The sequence below is a fragment of the Pezoporus flaviventris genome, unplaced genomic scaffold (assembly GCF_033815535.1).
Source record: "Pezoporus flaviventris isolate CSIRO_AGI_PZ_B2104156 unplaced genomic scaffold, CSIRO_AGI_Pfla_v1 ptg000198l, whole genome shotgun sequence".
In the NCBI taxonomy this organism is placed as follows: domain Eukaryota; kingdom Metazoa; phylum Chordata; class Aves; order Psittaciformes; family Psittacidae; genus Pezoporus; species Pezoporus flaviventris.
The window spans coordinates 93834-114575 of NW_026892746.1; the positions used below are offsets into that span (position 1 = coordinate 93834).

General features: G+C 50.6%; 1 protein-coding gene across 3 annotated transcripts in view; it reads left to right on the forward strand.

Annotated features, from left to right (window-relative positions):
- Positions 1-20742, forward strand: part of LOC133262212 (olfactory receptor 14C36-like) — an 83235-nt gene that overhangs the window by 41660 nt on the left and 20833 nt on the right. Inside the window, exon 1 of one of the 3 annotated variants that reach the window (XM_061441169.1) lies at positions 10381-10549. The exons of the other annotated variants lie outside the window; for them this stretch is intronic. The gene's annotated coding sequence lies outside the window, so the exon portion shown is untranslated. Of the gene's footprint in view, positions 1-10380; positions 10550-20742 lie in introns of those variants that run through there. 3 annotated transcript variants of the gene reach the window in all.

The window sequence follows — 20742 nt, forward strand, 5'->3', positions numbered from 1 at the left end:
AGGCCCTTGAAGGAAGCTGCTGAGAGCCAGGCTGAGAAGAGTGGGGATGGAGAAATGGAAATGAAAATGAAATGAAATTATAGGATGTGATGCTATAACATGATGGAACATGATATAACATGATAAAACATAATATGTTACATGATATGATGCAAGATACGCTATGAGATGAGGAGGATGAAATGAAATGAAACAAAATGACACCAGACGGACATGAAATGGAAATGAAATGAAATGAAATATAATCAAATTATATAATATGGTATGGTACGGTACGGTACAGTAAGCATAATACTCTATGATAGAGAAGATATGCTATGATATGCTACAATATGATATATGATATGATGGTGTGGTATAGTGTGGTATGACATGATCAGATATGATAGATTATGATAAAATATGATACGATATGATAAGATATGATATGACATAATGTTTTTTGAGAGGAGAGGCACAGCAACGGCCCTGCTTTTATGCCCGGCTGCGTTACGTAGGCGCCGGTGCTTTGTGATGTCCTAAACCATGGGTGACGTCACAATCAGCTTTGGGAGCTCAGGTGCCCTGAGGTGGGAATGTGAGCAGGAGAACTTGAGCATCTTCCTGCATTTCCTGTGCTTTGATGGATCCATCCCTGCAAGCAGCCCCAGAGCTCGCTCTTGTGCATTTCCACGTGGACCTTGGCAGGGGAGGAGCCTCCAGCCCCTTTGCCACGGGAAGCCCCATCCATTGATGGACGCCGTTAATGGGGGAGCAGCCCCAGCCACGCAGGGATGGGGATGCAGCAGGATTAGGCTCAGCTCCCTGGGGGCTGACCCATGGTGCTGCCCCTTTGCCTCAGCACGTACCTGTAGTGCTTGCTTACAGGCTTCATCTGATGGGAGTCAAGTCTTGGGAAACGGGAGAGGTGCCTGAGGACTGGAGGAAAGCAAATGTCACCCCAGTCTTCAAAAAGGGCAAGAAGGAGGACCCGGGTAACTATAGACCGGTCAGCCTCACCTCCATCCCTGGGAAAGTGATGGAACACCTTATCCTTGGTGCCATCTTAAGGCATATCAAGGATAAGAGGGTTATGAGGGGCAGTCAACATGGCTTCACCAGGGGGAAATCATGTTTGACCAATCTCTTAGCCTTTTATGAGGAAATAACACGGTGGATGGATGATGGCAGAGCGGTGGATATGGTCTACCTTGACTTCAGCAAAGCATTTGACACAGTCTCCCACAGCATCCTTACGGCTAAATTGAGGAAGTGTGGTCTGGATGATCAGGTAGTGAGGTGGACTGCGAACTGGCTGAAGGAGAGAAGCCAGAGAGTTGTAGTCTATGGGGCTGAGTCTAGTTGGAGGCCTGTAACTAGTGGAGTGCCTCAAGGGTCAGTACTGGGACCGGTATTATTTAATATATTCATCAACGATTTAGATGAGGGAATTGAGTGTACTATCAGCAAGTTTGCTGATGACACTAAGCTGGGAGGAGTGGCTGACACGCCAGAAGGCTGTGCTGCCATCCAGCGAGACCTGGATAGGCTGGAGAGTTGGGCAGGGAATAACTTGATGAAATATAACAAGGGAAAGTGTAGAGTCCTGCATCTGGGCAGGAACAACCCCAGGTTCCAGTCTAGGTTGGGAAACGACCTGTTAGAGAGCAGTGTAGGGGAGAGGGACCTGGGAGTCCTAGTGGACGACAGGATGACCATGAGCCAACATTGTGCCCTTGTGGCCAAGAAGGCCAATGGCATCCTGGGGTGTATTAGAAGGGTGGTGGTTAGTAGGTCGAGAGAGGTCCTCCTTCCCCTCTACTCTGCCCTGGTGAGACCCCATCTGGAATATTGTGTCCAGTTCTGGGCCCCTCAGTTCAAGAAGGACAGGGAGCTGCTGGAGAGAGTCCAGCACAGGGCAACGAAGATGATTAAGGGAATGGAGCATCTCCCTTATGAGGAAGACTGAGGGAGCTGGGTCTCTATAGTTTGGAGGAGGCTGAGGGGTGACCTTATAAGTGTCTATAAATATATAAAGGGGGAGTGTCACGAGGATGGAGCCAGGCTCTACTCAGTGGCAAACAATGATAGGACAAGGGGTAATGGGTACAAACTGGAACATAAGAGGTTCCACTTAAACTTGAGAAGAAACTTCTTCTCAGTGAGGGTGACGGAACACTGGAACAGGCTGCCCAGGGAGGTTGTGGAGTCTCCTTCCCTGGAGACATTCAAAACCCGCCTGGACACATTCCTGTGTAACATTATCTAGGTGTTCCTGCTCCGGCAGGGGGATTGGACTAGATGATCTTTTGAGGTCCCTTCCAATCTCTAGCATACTGTGATACTGTGATACTGTGAACCCGCAGCACCCACAGAGCCCACAGCACCCACTGCACCCCCAGCACCTATAGCAACTACAGCACCCCCAGCACCCATAGAGCCCACAGCACCCATAGCATGCATTGCACTCATACCACCCCCACCACTGCCAGCAACCACAACAGCTCCAGTGCACCCAGTCATCCCAGCACCTATGGAAACCCCAGCATCCACAGAACCCCCAGCACCCTCAGCACTATATAGCTCCGGTATCGGGGTCCTAGTGCCCGCCCGCTGCCTCCCGCAACGGTGTCCTAGTGCCAGCCCGACGCCTCGCGCATCAGGGTCCTAGTGCCCGCCCGCTGCCTCCTCCCTGTCAGGAACCGGTCCCAGGGCCCGCCCCCTATAGCGCCGGAATCAGGGTCCTAGTGCCCGCCCGCTGCCTCACGCATCAGGGTCCTAGTGCCCGCCTGCCGCCTCCTGCCTGGCAGGGACAGGTCCCAGGCCCCCCCCAATAACTCCGTGCCGCAGAAAACACACGGACTCAGAGATCAATATAATCAGACAAAAGCCATTTTTTACAAAGCCGTAACTCCTTATATAGTATTTCTTACATGCACGTGCAGTGATTTGGCATATTATGATTGGATCCATATCTCGAAGATCCTTTGTAACTAGCATATAATTGGTTAAGCACAGGTGTGAGAACTTGACCTCGAAAGCTTGCCAACAGTCCACAGTTCTCATTACCTCAGTGAATTCCAGCTTCTTCTTATCTTGCTTGTTCAGGCTTCCTCGGGCCTCTCATGGCCTTGCTGCATCTTTCAGGATTATTCAGAATTTATGTACCAATTATCCACTCTCCCGTGAGAACACTGCCTCCACATCTCCCCCTTTTTGTTTTATATATGTTTTGGGTGACCCTACTTGAGCAGGGGATTTGCCCTAGATCATATCTCCAATATATGCCAACTACAGGCTGGTGGGCCTGCCCCTTTTTTCTGCTGTATGGCTCTCTGGTAACAGGGGAGGCCATCCTTCACATCAAGGTCTGGCATGGCATGTGTCCCCACTGCCAACAGCGGAGCCCAAACAGCCCAAAAACAGGACAAAAACACCCCAAAACCACCCCAGAACGACCCCAAAAGCACCCTGTCCTGCTTCTCCTATGGGATACAGGGTCAGAGCCCCAAACTAACCCCAAAAGAGGCCACAAGTACCCCAAATCCACCGCCAAAACCACCCCCAAAACCACCTTATCCTGCTTCTCCTATGCAATACAGAGTCAGAGCCCCAGAATAGCCAGAAAACAGAACAAAAACACCCCAAACCACACCAAAACCACCTTGTCCTGCTTCTCCTATGCGACACAAGGTCCGAAGACCAAAACAGGACATAAACAAACCAAAACCACCCTAAAACCACCCCAAAACCACCTTGCCCTGCTTCGCCTATGGGATATGGGGTCAGAGCCCCAAAACAGGACAAAACCAGGGCAAAAACAATGCAAAAAATCCCCAAAACCACACCCAAAACCACCTTGTCCCTGCTTCTCCTATGGGATACAGGGTAGGTGACCCAAAAGAGACCCAGAACAGAAGAAAAACACCCCAAAACACCCAAAACCACTCCCAAAACACCCCCAAACCACCCAAAAACCACCTTGCCCTGCTTCTCCTAAGGGACACAGGGTCAGACCCCAAAAAATCCCCAAAACAGGCCAAAACCAATGAAAAACCAACTCGAAACACCCAAAACAGCCCCAAAACAACCCAAAACCACCCTAAAACCACCTTGTCCTGCTTCTCCTATGAGAGACAGCGTCAGAGCCGGAAAACAGGACAAAAGAATGCCAAAACATCCAAAACTCCCGAAACCACCCCAAAACCACCTTGTCCTGCTTCTTCTGTAGGATACAGGGTCAGAGTCCCAAAAAGCACCCAAAATAGGCCAAAACCAAACCAAAACCACCCGCAAAAACAGCCAAAACCCACCTTGTCCTGCTTCTGCTATGGGATACAGGGTCAGAGCTCCCAAACAGCCCCAAAACAGGACAAATCACTCCAAAAACCCCAAAACACTCCCAAACCACCCCAAAACCACCTTGTCCTGCTTCTCCAATGGGATACAGGGTCAGAGCCACAAAACAGGACAAAACCAGGAGAAAAGCAGGCCAAAACACCCCAAACAACCCCCAAAATGGGCCAAAACCACCCCAAAATCACCTTGTCCTGCTTCTCCCATGGGACACAGCTCAGAGCCCCAAAACCACCCCAAAACCACCTTGTCCTGTTTCTCCTGTGGGACACAATTTCTGAACCCCAAAACAGGCTCAAAAAAGTACAAAAACAACCAAAAACTATTCAAAACCACCGCCAAAACAACCCCAAATCACCCTAAACTCACCAAAAAACCACCTTGTCCTGCTTCTCCTGTGGGACACAGGCTCAGAGCCCCAAAACAGACCCAAAACAGGCCAAAAAGAGGAAAAAAACACACCAAACCACCCCAAACCACCCCAAAACCACCTTGTCCTGCTTCTCCTATGGGATACAGAGTCAGAGCCCCAAAAAAGACCCAGAAAAGGACAAAAACAACCCAAAACACCCCCAAACCACCTTGTCCTGCTTCTTCCATGGGATACAGCGTCAAGAGCCCCAAAACAGGCCCAAAACAGGCCAAAACCAGGCCAAAACACCCAAAGCAAACCCCAAACCACCCCAAAACCACCTTGTCCTGCTTCTCCAATGGCATACAGGGTCAGAGCCCCAAAACAGGACAAAAACAGGCCAAAACACCCAAAGCAAACCCCAAACCACCCCAAAACCACCTTGTCCTGCTTCTCCAATGGCATACAGGGTCAGAGCCCCAAAACAGGACAAAAACAGGATAAAAGCAGGGCAAAACACCCCAAACAACCCCCAAAATAGGCCAAAACCACCCCAAAATCACCTTGTCCTGCTTCTCCTATGGGATACAGGGTCAGAGCCCCAAAAAAGACCCAGAAAAGGACAAAAACAACCCAAAACACCCCCAAACCACCTTGTCCTGCTTCTTCCATGGGATACAGCATCAAGAGCCCCAAAACAGGCCCAAAACAGGCCCAAAACAGGCCAAAACCAGGCCAAAACACCCAAAGCAAACCCCAAACCACCCCAAAACCACCTTGTCCTGCTTCTCCAATGGCATACAGGGTCAGAGCCCCAAAACAGGACAAAAACAGGCCAAAACACCCAAAGCAAACCCCAAACCACCCCAAAACCACCTTGTCCTGCTTCTCCAATGGCATACAGGGTCAGAGCCCCAAAACAGGACAAAAACAGGAGAAAAGCAGGGCAAAACACCCCAAACAACCCCCAAAATAGGCCAAAACCACCCCAAAATCACCTTGTCCTGCTTCTCCTGTGGGATCCAAGTTCAGAACCCCAAAAATAGGCTCAAAAAAGCACAAAAACAACCAAAAACTATTCAAAACAACCCCCAAACCACCCTAAACCCACCAAAAAAACACCTTGTCCTGCTTCTCCTGTGGGACACAGGCTCAGAGCCCCAAAACAGACCCATAACAGGCCAAAAAGAGGAAAAAAACACACCAAAATACCCCAAACCACCCCTAAAACAGCCCAAGCCAACCCCGAAGCACCGGCTCGTGCTGCAGCTCTGCCTCATTCCAGAGCCTTGGATCATCTGGGAGCACGGGATCCCATTGGCATCACAGCTCCTGGTGCTTGGGAGCAGATCCTATGGGATCTGGATCCAGATCCGGATGCTCCACACATGGACACGGATCTAGGTCTGGATCCGGTTGTAGGGGGGAGCGCGGACACGGAATTCCATGGGGCTGGAAGAGCGGAACTGGGCTCCAGGAGGGGGGGCTCTGGGGTGTGGGGGCGAGACACCATTGCCCCTCATTGTCTCCATTGACTCTATTGGCCCCCATTACCCCCTTTGCCCCCCATCATCCCCATTACCCCCATTGCCCATTACCCCCAATGCCCCCCATTACCCCCATTGCCCCTGTTACCCCACTACCCCCCCATTGCCACCCGTTACCCCCATTGCCCCCATTATCCCCATTACCCCCATTGCCCATTACCCCAATGCTCCCCATTGCCCCTGTTACCCCATTACCCCCCCATTGCCACCCGTTACCCCCATTCCCAACTCACCTCCCACTGCTCCGCACTGGATCCAAAGATGGGGCTGGGGATGCCCCGGTCCCGCCGCGCATCCGGTTGCGGCTCCCATTGAGGCTCCAAGGACCCCGGGTTCGAGCCCCGAGCTCCCAGGTTCGAGCCCCGGTGCCCCCGGAGCAGCGGCGAGAGCTGGGGGGGGAAGCCCCGGTGCCCATCCCACGGAGCAGCGCCCCCAGCACCGGGGCCCGGTGAAACAGCGCCCCCAAGCGGGAGGCCAGGACCCGCGCTATGGGGTGTTGGGGGGTGGGCATTGGGACCCCCAAGTTATGGGGTGGGGGCTGAGGGTCCCCCTTTGTGCCCTCTCCCAAGGTAGGGGGCTCCCCACCTGTGGAGCCCCCCAAGTTATGGGGCGGGGTCTGGGTCCCCCCTATGGAGCCGCCCAAGTTATGGGGCACCCCCTCTGTGCCCCCCTCAAAGTTATGGGGCACCCCTATAGGGCGGGGGGTGCCGAGGCCCCGCCCCACGTGACCCGAGGTGACCTGGAGGGCGAAGAGCCCGCGGGGGTGGGGCAGGAGGCGGTGCTAGGTGATGACCACGTGACGTGGAGGGGGGGAGGGGGCTGCGGGGGGCGCGCGCAGGGGCCAGGATCGGGCCCGGGCCCCGCCCCCTCCCTCCCCCCCCCCCGCGCCCGCCCCAGTTTGGTCCCGTCCAGTTCCCGCCAATTTCGCCCATCATGGCGGAGCTGGAGCTCCCCTCCGATCCCGACCTGCGCAGGTTGGAGCCCGCGGGACCCCCCAGTGGGGGCTTTTGGGGTCCTGGGGGGGTTGGGGTGCTCCTGACCCCCTCTCTTTGTCTCCCCCCCACCTCCAGGCTGTGCACGGGGCCCTGTGCCCCCATCCGGGAGTACATCATGGGCCACGTGCGGCACCCGCGGTGAGGGGGGCACCCCAACATGTGGGGGGGAGGAACTGCAACATCTGGAGGGACCCCAAACCTCGGATCGGTCCCTAAAATACATGGGGGGGGGGGGGGCGGGAGTTCCTATAGGAATGTGAAGAAGATCAAAGGGAACCTGCTGTGGTATCCGCTGCACCCCAAAGGGGGTGGGCACCCCAAAAATGCCCCCTCTGGGGACCCGCAAGCTCATTGGGGAGCCTCCAAAACCCCTCAGGACCCCCCCAAACCCCTTTGCCTGTTAGGACCCATCCCAAATTCTATTGGGATCCCAACAACCCCCCCGCACCCCCCAATTCCCCCTTGTGACCCCCCCAACCCCTTTTCTTCTCCCAGATCCATGCACAGGAGCCCAAATTCCTTTAGGACCCCTCCAAATCCCATTGGATGCCCATGAACCCCCAGTTCCCTCCCATGATCCTCCTCGACCCCTCCTGTACCCCTCCTTTAACCCCCCCCAGGTTTCCTCCTTAACTCGGGGCTCAGGTACCAGCACCTCAAGGAGATTCAGGTTTGGGGGGCGGGGTGGGGAGCGTTAGAGGGTTTGGGGGGGGCTCTGTGGGGTTTTGGGGGGTCCCACAGGGACCAAAACACCCCCCTGCACCCTAAAACCATTCCCCCTGCATCCAAAAACACCCCCTCTGCACTCCAAAACCATCCCCCCTGCACCTCAAAACAACCCCCTGCATCCCAGAGCGCCCCCCCGCACCCCAAAACCATGCCCCCTGCATACCAAAACACAACCCCTGCACCCTAAAACCACCCCCATGCATCCCAGAAGCCCCACGGCACCCCAAAACCGCCCCCCTGCACCCCATACACACCTCTGCACCCCAAATCTACCCCTATTGCACCCCAAAACAACCCCCTGCACCCCAAAAGCACCCACTGTGCACCCCAAAACAACCCCCCTCTGCACCCCAAAACCCTCTCAAGGACCCCCTGAATGCATCCTGCAGCCCGGTTTCCCCCCCTGCACCCCAAAACTGTCCCTGGGCCCTCCCCCATGATCTTTTGCTCCCCACTCCTGAACCCCAGAACCCTTTAGGGACCCCCTCTATACTTTAAATCCCCCTGGGTTTCCTTCTGAAGTGGGTGCTGGGCTCATAGGGGTCCTTAAAGCCCCCGCACACTCTCCCTAAACCCAATGCTGAGACATTTTGGGGTGCCCCCAACCCCTCCCTGGTCCCTGCAGCCCTTTTGGGGTCCCCAAAATGGGATCTGGACCCCTTTGGGCCCCCCAAACTCCCCTCAACGTTTGGCTTTGGGGCCCCCCTTGACACCAGGTTGATGCTGGAGGCCACGGGGCTCTCAGGGGCTCGGGGGGCCCAGATCCAGCAGGGCCCAGAGCTACGGGGCAGCCCCATGGACTCCCCAGAAGCTGCCCTGGGGCCACTGAGGAGGCAGCTGCAGGAGGGGAAGCAGCGGCTGGTGGGTGCCAACGGGGGAATATGGGGATTTGGGGGGGTCCTGATGGGCTTGGGTGGGGTCTGGGAAGTGGAATTTGATGGTTATGGGGAGGGGTTGGGGTCCCTAAAGGGCCCCAGGGTGGCTTTTTGGGAGGGATGAGGGATATCTGGGGGTCCTGGAGGGGGATTTTGGGTCTATAGGGGATGACATGGGGGAGTTTGGGGCTTTAGGGGGAAATTTGGGGGTTCAGCAGTGCTGGGAGGGGGATCTGGGGGTTATGGATGGGTTTGGTGTTAAGGGAGAGGCTTGTGGGGAAATATGGGGCGAAATTCAAGGTGTTTGGGGGTCTTGGGGGGTATTTGGGTCCCTCCCATGGCTTTGGGGTCCCTCATTTCCTTGTGTACCCCCCCTCCATCCCTTCCAGTCCCGTCGCTGGATCCAGCTCCGGGCTGTGGCCGCATCCAATGGGAAGCTCCAGGCGCAGCTGCGCCCCCTGCAGGCACAGGTGAGCAAAGAGGGGGAGGAAGGGGGCGTGGCCTCACCCCTTTGGCCACGCCCCTTTCAGGCCCTAGGGAGAAGGGCGGGGGCTGCTGGAAGCGCTGAGCGTGCTGGACTAAAAGGACACAAATTAAGTAGGCCCCACATTAATAACATGTAAATAAGGAAGTAACGTGTAAATAAGGTCAGCCCTACATGAAGTGCGTGTGAATAAAGCAGGTCCTACGCTAATTGCATGTAAATAAGGGGTGGATAACGATGGTGGGATGAGAAATGGGGAGGGATGGAGGGAGGGGGGGAGAAATGGCAGGAATGTGGGGAATGGAGGTGGGGAAAAGGGGGAGGGGGACACGGGGGGCATAAGGGGGGCAGGGGAGAAGATGGATATGCGGTGGGGGAGGGGAAGAGGGGAAAAAAGGGGGGGGAGGGGTGAGGAAAGGCCCCATATTCAGCCCCATGGGGGGCAGCCAGGAGGGGGATAAACGGGGACACGAGTTGGGGAGCTCAGAGCTGATTGGCTGTTGCCTGGGAAACGCTCGCCAGAACGAGGCGGGGGGGGGTGTGCGTGTGTGTGTAATGCGTGGGAAGCAGTACGTGGAGACCCCGTTGCTAGGCAACGGCGGCAACCAACCCGGAAGTGCGGAGAGCATCGTGGAACGGGGATGGGGAAAGGCCGAAATACGCGGGGGGGGGGAGAGGGGGCCTCGATTTCCTGTGAAGTCTTTATATGGAACAGGGCGTCACGGTCACCTACGAGGAGTGGAGAGGGACCGACATTGGCACAGCAGAGAATCATGGAATCCCAGAGTGGGCTGGGCTGGGCTGGAAGGGACCTTAAAGCTCACCCAGCTCCAATCCCCAAAGGCACGGGCAGGGACACCTTCCACTAGAGCAGCTTGCTCCACGGCCCTGTGTCTCTGTGCACTCCCAGGGCATCCTGGGGATACCCCTAGAGAATCCCAGAGAATGCCTGCAGCACCTCCAGAGCACCCCATGGACCCAGTCAGAGCTCCTGCATCACAATGACCTTGGGGACATGGAGACCACAGGGGTGGCTGATTCTGGAACTCCCCGTGTTCAGGTGTGTGAGGTCACAGAACCCCACGGAACCCTCCAGCAGAGGCACCGGGAGACGACAGCTGCCCCACGGAACACAAGCTACCGGTGGAGGAGGCAAGAGCAGCTCCTGTGGTGGTTCCCGTCTTGGTGTCTCGGAGCCGGTGCCGCCTGTGGACAGGGGAGCGTGGAAGGAGGTGGGTGGCGATGGCGATCTTGGGGTGCTGTAGGAGTTGCCAGAACACCTCAAGAGACTTCCCCAGAGTGGCTGCTTTGGACTCGGTGTGTGAGTTGGGCTGGCTGAGCCGGCAGCGGAGCGCTGCGGCTGCCGAGGGATGATCCTGGGATCTGCCCTCATTTCTTGTGGGGAGAGCAAGGGCCTGTGGGGATGGGCCAAGGGGGAACGATTTTAACGTGACCGAGAGGGGAGATTGAGATGAGATTTTAGAAGTTGTTCCCTGTGAGGGTGGTGGGACAGTGGCACAGGGTGCCCAGAGAAGCTGTGGCTGCCCCATGGCTGGCAGTGTTCAAGACAGAGCTGAAAATACCCTGACTCTTTCCTTGGTACATGATTGAGTTGCTTTGGAGATAAATCTGACTTTACAGCTCTAACACCAAAAGGAACTTTTCACCTTCACGTGCAGCAGACACACAGATCTCTTCTGTCACTGAAGAAACTATCTATGGGTATGAAAGGAAACGGCACAGGAGGGAATTTTTAGTTCATTGTTGCTCTTCCTTGTAAAACCTGTAGGGCTCTAGCATCTTGTTCCGTATTTTCCATGGTAACTGAAATGTATTTGTGTTATTAAAGATAATATTTCATTCCCTCCTCACCTGTGTTCTGGGAGAAACAGCAGCAAGGGTCCCCCTCAATCCATCCTTCTCACAGAGCGGTGTGGTCACCCCTCGCCTCTGTGCCTCCAAACAGAGTAGTGCTGAATTCCAGTTATAAACTGAGGGAAAAGTTGGGTTGGTTTACTCAGTGGTTAAGAGTTTGTTCCAGGTGTTTAAGTCCCATGATTTATGCCAAGAGGTTTCTGCAATGCCGTAACTTGTCCAGCTGATTTCCATGCTCTGCCATGGAGCCGAATGTTTAAGAACAAACAGAATAGAATGGAAATGAGTGAAATTAGGGTAAGTTGTGAAATTGGACTTAAAGTTGCTGTTGGTGACCATCCAGACAGGGTATCCCATAGAGATGTTGATATTGTCAGGTTGTTAGGGACAGGTTAATGGCTGGACTTGATGTTCTCAAGCCTCTTTTCAAATGAAATGATTCTGTGATGCTGAGAAAAGTTGCTTTTTTGCCTTAACTCTGTCTCTCATCAGAGAAATGGCACTGCAGGAAGGCAGTGTGTCTGTCAGCTGAGGGAGGGAACATCAGGGTTTGCTTCAGGCTGTTTCACTTTTGGGTTGCTTTTTCCTCCCCCTCAGGAGAGTGATCCCCCTGGGATGGCATCTTTGCTGGTTTTGGGCTGGTTTGGGTGTATTTGGCCTGGTTTGGTCTGTTTTTGGGGTGCTGACGTGCCACCTCCCCAGTGCAAAGGGCCGTGGCCCTGTTCTCCCTCACGGAGCCAGTGCTGAGCCCCGACCCCCCCCTACCCCTGGAGAGGCTGCAGGGTGGTGCCCCCCCATCAGGTCCAGGGACCCCCCCTATATGGAGACCCCCTCCCATGTCCCCACATGTGGGTCTGGGACCCCCCCCAATATGGGGACACTCCAGTGCCCTCCCCCCCCCTTGCCCTTTGCCCCACCCCCACACCCCCCCCCCCAGCCTTGGACCTACCCCAGAAGGTGTCGCAGCTCGAGGCCAGGCTAAAGCAGCTCCACAGCGACCTCCAGAAGGTACCATTTTGGGGGGGTTGGGGTGATTTGGGGCTGTTTTGGGTTCTCACTGGGTGCCACCCATAGGAGAAACAGGACAAGGTGGTTTGGGGGTGGTTTGGGGGTGCTTTTGGGTGTTTTGGGGTGTTTTTCTGTTTTGGGGCTCCTACCCTGTATCTCATACGAGAAGCAGGATAAGGTGGTTTTGGGGTGGTTTTGTCCTGTTTTGGGTTTTTTTTTTGGGCTCTGACCCTGTATCCCATAGGAGAAGCAGCACAAGGTGGTTTTGGGTTGTTTTGGGGGTGTTTTGGTTCTGGTTTTGGGGTATTTTGGGTTGTTTTTTTTTGCCTGTTTTGAGGCTCTTTTGGGGCTCTAACCCTATATCCCACAGGAGAAGCAGGACAAGGTGGTTTGGGGTTGTTTTTGTCCTGTTTTGGGGGTGTTTTGACGCTGGTTTTGGGTGGTTTTATCCTGTTTTTGTCCTGTTTTTGTCCTGTTTGGGGGTGTTTTGGGGCTCTGACCCTGTATCATGTAAGAGAAGCAGGACAAGATGATTTTTGGGTGCTTTTAACCTGTTTTGGGGGTTGGTTTGTGTCTTTTGGCCTAGTTTTGGCCTGGTTTTGGCCTGGTTTGGGGCTGTTTTTGTCATGTTTTTTGGCTCTGACCCTGGATCCCATAGCAGAAGCAGGACAAGGTGGTTTTGGGCTGGATTTGGGGGTGGTTTTGTTTTTTTTTTCCTGTTTTGGGTCTGTTTTGGGGCTCTGACCCTTTATGAAAGAGAAGTAGGACAAGGTGGTTTTGGGGTAATTTTCACCTGTTTTTGGGGTGCTTTGGGGCTGTTTTGGGGCTATGACCCCGTATCCTATAGGAGAAGCAGGAGAAGGGGGTTTGGGGCATGTTTTGTGGCTGGTTTTGGGTGTTTTGGTGTGTTTTTTGTCCTGTCCTGGTCTGTTTTGGGACTCTGACCCTATATCCCACAGGAGAAGCAGGACAAGGTGGTTTTGGGGTGATTTTGGATGTTTTGTTGTTCTTTTCTCCTGTTTTGGGTCTGTTTTGGGGCTCTGATGCTGTATCCCATAGGAGAAGTAGGACAAGGTAGTTTTGGGCTGGTTTTTGGGTTGTCTTGGGGGTGTTTTTGTTCTGTTTTGGGGCTCTGACCCTGTATCCCCTAGGAGAAGCAGGACAGGGTGGTTTTGGGGTCATTCTGGGGTGTTTTTTGGGTGTTTTTGTCCTATTTTTGGGTTGTTTTCGGGCTGGTTTTGGTCTCTGACCTGTGTCCCATAGGAGAAGCAAGACAAGGTGATTTTGGGGTGGTTTTGGCCTGTTTTGGGGCTGTTTTGGGGCTCTGACCCTGTGTCCCATAGGAGAAGCAGGACAAGGTGGTTTTGCGGTGGTTTCTGTGGTGTTTTTGTCCTGTTTTGGGTCTGTGTTGAGGCTCTGACCCTGTATCCCACAGGAGAAGTGGGTCAAGGTGGTTTTGGAGTGGTTTTGGGTGTTCTTTTTTCCTGTTTTGGGGCTCTGATGCTGTATCCCATAGGAGAAGCAGGACAAGGTGGTTTTGGGGTGGTTTTGAGTTGTTTTGGGCGTTTCAAGTTGGTTTTTCGTTGTTTTTGGCCTGTTTTCGGTCTGTTTTGCGGCCTGACCCTGTATCCCATAGGAGAAGCAGGGCTAGGTGGTTTTGTGCTGTTTTTTGGGGTGTTTTGGGTTGGTTTTGTTCTGACTCTGTTTCGGGGCTCGGACCCTGTATCTCACAGGAGAAGCAGGAGAAGGTGATTTTGGGGTGGTTTTGGCCTGTTTTGGACCTGTTTTTGTTTTGTTTTGGGGCTCTGACCCTGTATCCCATAGCAGAAGCAGGACAAGGTGGTTTGGGGCTGGGTTTTAGGGTGGTTTTGATTGTTTTTGGCCTGTTTTAGGTCTGTTTTGGGGCTCTGACCCTGTATCCCGCAGGAGAAGGTGATTTTTGTGTGGTTTTAGGGTGGTTTGGGGGTAGTTTTGAATGGTTTTGGGGTTTTTTGGTCCTGTTTTAGGGCTGTTTTGAGGTTCTGACAGTGTGTCCCGTAGGAGAAGCAGGAAAATGTGACAGGGTAGTGTTGGGGGTCTTTTGGCCTTTGTTTGTCCTGTTTTGGGGCTGTTTTGGGTCTCTGACCTTGTATCCTATAGGAGAATTAGGACAAGGTGATTTTGGGGTGGTTTTGGCCTGTTTTGGAGTTTGCTTTGTGTGTTTTGGGCTGGTTTTCGCCTGTTTTTGGCGTTTTTAGGGGCTGGTTTGGGTCTGTTTGGGGACTCTGAACCCTGTATCTCATAGGAGAAGCAGGACAAGGTAGTTTTGGGCTGTGTTTTGGGTTGTTTTTGGCCTGTTTTGTGTGTGTTTTGGGGCTCTGACCCCGTATCTCACAGGAGAAGCAGCAGCAGATGATTCTGGGCTGTGTTTTGGGGTGTTTTGGGTTTGTTTTGGCCTGTTTTGGGTCTTTTTTGTAGTTCTGACCCTGTATCCCATAGGAGAAGCAGGACAAGGTGGTTTTGGGGTGTTTTGGGTTGGTTTTGGCCTTTTTTGGGGGCTGTTTTGGGGCTCTGACCCTGTATCCTGCAGGAGAAGGGTATTTTGGTGTGGTTTTAGGGTGGTTTAGGGGTGGTTTTGAATGGTTTTCTTTTTTTTTTTATCCTGTTTTAGGGCTGTTTTGGGGTTCTGACCCTGTGTCCCATAGGTGAAGCAGGAAAATGTGATCTTAGGGTAGTTTTGGGGGTGTTTTGGGTTGTTTTCGGCCTGTTTTGGGTCTGTTTCAGGGCTCTGACCCTGTATCTCACAGGAGAAGTAGAAGAAGGTGATTTTGGGGTGGTTTTGGGGTTTGCTTTGTGTGTTTTGGCCTGGTTTTCTCCCGTTTTTGGCCTTTTGGGGGGCTGTTTTGGGTCTGTTTTGGGGCTCTGAACCTGTATCCCAATGGAGAAGCAGGACAAGGTGGTTTTGGGGTGGTTTTGTCCTGTTTTGGGGTCTGTTCTGGGGCTCTGACCCTGTATCCTATAGCAGAAGCAGGACAAGGTGGTTTGGCACTTGGTTTTGGGGTGTTTTGGGTTGTTTTTGGCCTGTTTTGGATCTGTTTTGGGGGACTGACCCTGTATCTCACAGGAGAAGCAGGACAAGGTGATTTTGGTCTGGGTTTTGGGGTGTTTTGGGTTGTTTTTGGCCTTTTTTGGGGTCTTTTTGGGGGCTCTGTCCCTGTATCCCATAGGAGAAGCAGGACAAGGTGGTTTGGGCTGGGTTTTGGTGTGGTTTGTTTTTTTTTCTGTTTTGGGGCTATTTTGGGGCTCTGCCGCTTTATTCCACAGGAGAAGCAGGAGAAGGTGATTTTGTGGTGGTTTTAGGGTGGTTTAGGGGTGGTTTTGAATGGTTTGGGTTTTTTTTTTGTCCTGTTTTAGGGTGGTTTTGGGGTTCTGACCCTGTGTCCCACAGGGGAAGCAAGAAAATGTGACCTTAGCGTTAGCATGGGAACAAACACAGAACCACCGGAATGGTTATATGAGGTGATTTATTGCAGCGCTGGGAAACCAGGGGTACGCACCCAAATCTGGTTCCAACCTCGTTGCATCGCGTTCGCAATTTATACACGTTTAACACGGATTACAACATTAGCTAATGCATATGCATTAAGGATTGCCACATCAGGAATGTTACGACATCAGCCTCTTCTACGCTTGCGCAGCCCCCTCTGGTGTCGCCTGGTGGTCGTTCCGATGAAGGAAGGAGTCTTCCTCAGATGAAGTAAGAGGTCTTCCTCAGGTTGTCCTCTTTACCTTTTCCTTACTTGGATATATCCCAACCCTTGTGTGGACGCTAGCATTTTCTTATCAGCTTCTGGTATGCTCTTCTGGCTACCTTATGCATAGGTTCTACTTGGGTATAGTCGCCAGTACATGCCTTTTTAATTCACCCATACGCATAGGTTCTACTTGGGTATAGTCTCCAGTACATGTGTTTCTAATGCACCCATACACATAGGTTCTACTTGGGTATAGTCTCCAGTACATGCGTTTCTAAATCCACCCATAGACATAGGTTTTTGCTACTAAGACTATCATTGCAACACTGGTTACAGAACAGCCGTGACACAAAATTGCAAAGTTACAACATTTCCTAATATACAAAACCCCAATATACAAAACCCCAATACAAAACCCCACTATTGATTTATAAATTTCTCAAACGTAATCATTTCTACTATTTTATATAATTGTTTTATCGTAAAGGCTTTGCCCTTTTCCAACATTTCCCCCCATTGCAAATACTTCACTTAAGTAAGTAGTTTCATTCTCTTAGGTAGCTGTTTCCTGATAATTAGGAGGAGGTGTCAGATATTTTGAGTGGTCTCTGGTCACTGCTCCTGTAATTCGATGAGTCCATGCACTGTCTCGGGCTATTTCTTTTCGGATGCAAAGATACATTAGATAGATCATCAGAAACACAATCAGCATCATGATTACATTCTGCACGAGGGAAAGGACCCACCCCGCGAGGTGAAGGCCAAAATCATCAAAAAGCGCCCCGATCCTATTTTGTTCAATATATTCTTTTTCATTTTCTGCTTCTTGTTCAATTTTGGTCAGTTGAGAAATATGGTATTCTACGTCTGCAGTTACATTAGGAATATGAATACAACAGTGGTCTATTCTGTCTTTTAAATATTCACAAACACCATGTTCTTTAATCAGTAACATGTCCAATGCCATTCTGTTCTGCAAGGTCATTTTAGTTGCTGCTTGCAGTTGCAAATTTATATCTCTGAATCCCTTCCTTGTTATTCTGGCTAATCTTTCTGTTTGACCAATCAGATCATAAATCATTTCCCTGTTTCGGTAAGTTGCTACCTGGGCGAATAGGGATTCTAGGGCCCATCCTACTTTGGTACCTATGGAGGGTTCCTGCCAAGTATCTTTATCGTCTACGCTCCTTTTTCTTCAAATTTGTAAAGTTTCCAATTTGCCTCTGAACGGTGACTTCTTCCATATTGGACAGAGTGTGGGTAACCCTAAAGTGATTTCTCTAACTGGACCTTCCATTGATAGGTGAGTAGTCCAGGTTCCATCGCTAATTGCCCATACCAAATGTCCCATACTGTGTACTGTCGAATACCTACAGTTTACTAGATATGGAGTTCTAATAGGGGCCTTGATTATTTCTCCTCCAACTTTCAGTCCTCGGCATGCACATCCTGCCATCAAAGCAGTTCTAACAGGGGGCATTGTAATTGTTTCAGGATCGGTATCACAATCCAGAACCTTAGTACAATTCCACCAGGGGACACTCTCAGTCCTGTTTCGACTGGCTCTATATGAGCTCATGTCCTCTGTTAGGCTTTGTTTTCCGGTCCATCTTAAACACCAAGGCGTCTCTCCTCCATATTGAAAGTTTTGCAGGATACCTACTGACCAAATTGTATCCCAAGTTTCCTGTGAGTTATTTTTCTCTTGGCACTCCCATGTCTTTTCTCTTATTTGTTGAATTATTTTAATTTCTTTATCATAAATGCATTTTCCAATTCCTTCTTCATAGGTAGTGAATTGGGTGTTTAATTTCTCTTTGCACAATGATTCTGTTATAGAGGCACCTAGAACTCCTTCCTTTTGATATTCTGTCACTGTCACATTCTTTATTGTTTCTTTTTCCTGACAGGCCACTGTTTTATTGGTTTCTGGAAGTGGAAATGTTCTTATTTCCCATTCAATTGGTTCTCCTGCTGCTTTGGGTATCGGCAAACATGCTGTTATTCTGCTCGTGTTTTTCATTTTTGAGAAATCCTCAGTCAGACCTATCATTAAATTTTCCTCAGGATTTCGACGGTATGATTGGATTATCTGTGCTGAATTCACTGATCTTTTAGTCCTTTTTCCCATAACTTCAATTTTGCTGTGGCCAATTGCAGATTCAGTCCTATAGGACCATTTACCTTTTCCCAAACTACCTTTATTAGTGTTGGTCTTATTGGAATGGTTTCTGTGAACTTGCAGGTCAGAATGGCATCTTGTTTTAAGTTTTGTCAAAACATTTTTCTGAGGAATTCCTAGGATAAGAATAGATACCAGCTGTGTTAGTGACCAAATGACAATCAAAGTTTTGTAACAGAACCCAGACATCTTATTTACATTTCAGCTTTAGTCTCGTAGGGCCTAGTATCTGTGTTTCCCAAACCTTTGGAACTTTCTTTACTCGTGTATAATGTATCCAAGAATCCACCCCTTCTACCTTTACTGCTGTAAAAGTAGTTAGCAGTACTTGGTACGGTCCGTCTCAGCGTTCTTTTAATGGTTCTTCGTTCCAGTTCCGGACGTATGCTTGGTCTCCTGGTTGGATGTCATGTGCTGGATTTTCCAGGGACAGTGGCCTATTCCACACCAGAGTGCTCCGCAGTCGAGTTAAGGTTCTACCGAGAGACAGCACGTAATTATAAACATCCTGATTCCCTTTAATAGGGGTATTAGGGTTGGGTTCTGGCGCTTCATACGGCTTTCCATAGAGGATCTCATAGAGGCTTACTGACATTTTGCTTCTGGGTTTTACTCTGATTCTTAGCAGAGCTATAGGTAATGCTTGTGGCCATTTTATTTTAGCCTCCTGACATATTTCACTGATCTGTCTCTTTATTGTCTGATTCATCTTTTCTACCTGTCCACTAGATTGGGGCCTCCAAGGAGTGTGTAAGTTCCATGATATTCCTAATAGTTTACTAACTTCTTGTACTGTGGTTGCAATAAAATGTGGACCCCTATCTGATGATATCCCTAAAGGGACTCCAAATCGTGGAATGATTTCTTTAAGCAACCACTTCACCACTTCTTTTGCTTGATAGGTGCGATGGGGAAAGGCCTCCGGCCATCCAGAAAAAGTGTCAACCCCTACTAACAGATATTTGTATCCTTGTACCTTCGGTAGTTCCGCAAAATCAACCTGCCAGTAATCTCCTGGTTCCATTCCTACTCTAATTCTTCCCATTTCAACTTGTCGTTTTACGACTGGATTGTTTTTCAAACAAATTTCACATTTCGATCCCACTGCTTTTGCCATAGTTAACATCTGTGTGGAAATTATTCCTCGTTTTAAATAAGTTACCAATGCTTCTGCACCCCAATGACATTTCTGATGTTCAGTTTGTAGAATTTTCCGCATTATTGTCGGTGGCACTATTACTTGTCCTGTTGTTGTTACATACCACCCTTCAGAGTTCTTTTGGGCTTTTAAGAGTCCTGCTAACTTTTCATCTTCTTTTGAATAGTTTGGACTTTATGGAAGATAGGTGTGGAGCGGGCTTACCTTCAGAGGTATCAAAGCCATCATGTTCCATACCCTCCAGGCTATTTGTCGGGCCGTCCGATCTGCCAATGTATTTCCTTCAGATATCTTTGAAGTTCCTCCTTGATGCGCCTTGCAATGCATGATGGCTACCTGTTTAGGTCTTTGCACAGCAATTATTAATTCTAAAATTTCCTTTTGATACTTTATGTTAGTCCCTTGTGAGGATAAAAGTCCCCTTCCTTTCCATAATGCTCCATGAATGTGTACCACACCAAATGCATATTTTGAGTCTGTCCATACATTTACCTTTTTGTCATTGCTCAGTTCCAACGCTCTCGTGAGAGCTATTAATTCTGCCCATTGGGCCGATGTTCCAGGAGGCAGTGCTTTGGCTCCGACTACCTCTTGTTGCGTTGTCACAGCATACCCTGCGTATCGTGTCCTGTTCTCCACAAAACTGCTTCCATCTGTGAAGAGTTCCCAGTCTGGTCGTTCAAGAGGTACATCCTTTAAGTCCGTTCTGGTTGCATATGTATGTTCGATGACTTCTATGCAGTCATGTTCAAGAGTTCCTTCTTCTAGGTCAGTTCCTAGAAAAGCTGCTGGGTTTAGCAGATTAGTAGTTCTCAAGTTTATATCATCCTGTTCCATTAGGATTGCCTGATATTTCATCATCCGGCTAGGGGACAACCAATGCCCCCCTTTTTGTTCTAGAACAGTGGTTACCGTATGTGGCACAAACACATCGATATGTTTTCCCAAAGTTGATTTCCTAGCTTCTTGGATCAAAATGACAGCTGCTGCTACTGCCCTCAAGCATGAGGGCCATCCTGCACTCACCGGATCCAGTTGTTTTGAGAAATATCCCACCAGTCTTTTCCAGCTTCCGAGTTTCTGAGTTAATACTCCCATTGCCAACCTCTGTCTTCCGTGGACAAACAATTGAAAACCTTTTGTCAAATCTGGGAGTCCCAATGCCGGTGATTTTGTTAACGCCTCCTTCAGATTTTTGAAGGCCTCTTTCTGTGGTTTGTCCCAAACAAAGGCATGTGATTTTTGGGCTTCATACAGGGGTTTGGTAATAAGTCCATAGTGCATTATCCATAATCTGCACCACCCTGTCATGCCCAAAAATATTCTTAGTTCATGCAAGTTTCGTGGTTCTGGGATGGCACAGATTGCCTCTATGCGATTTATTCCCAGTTTTTGCTGCGATCTTGGTACCTGTATTTCTCCTTGGGTGGTCCATGCTTCCAATTCCTTGGCCAATTGGTTTCCAGA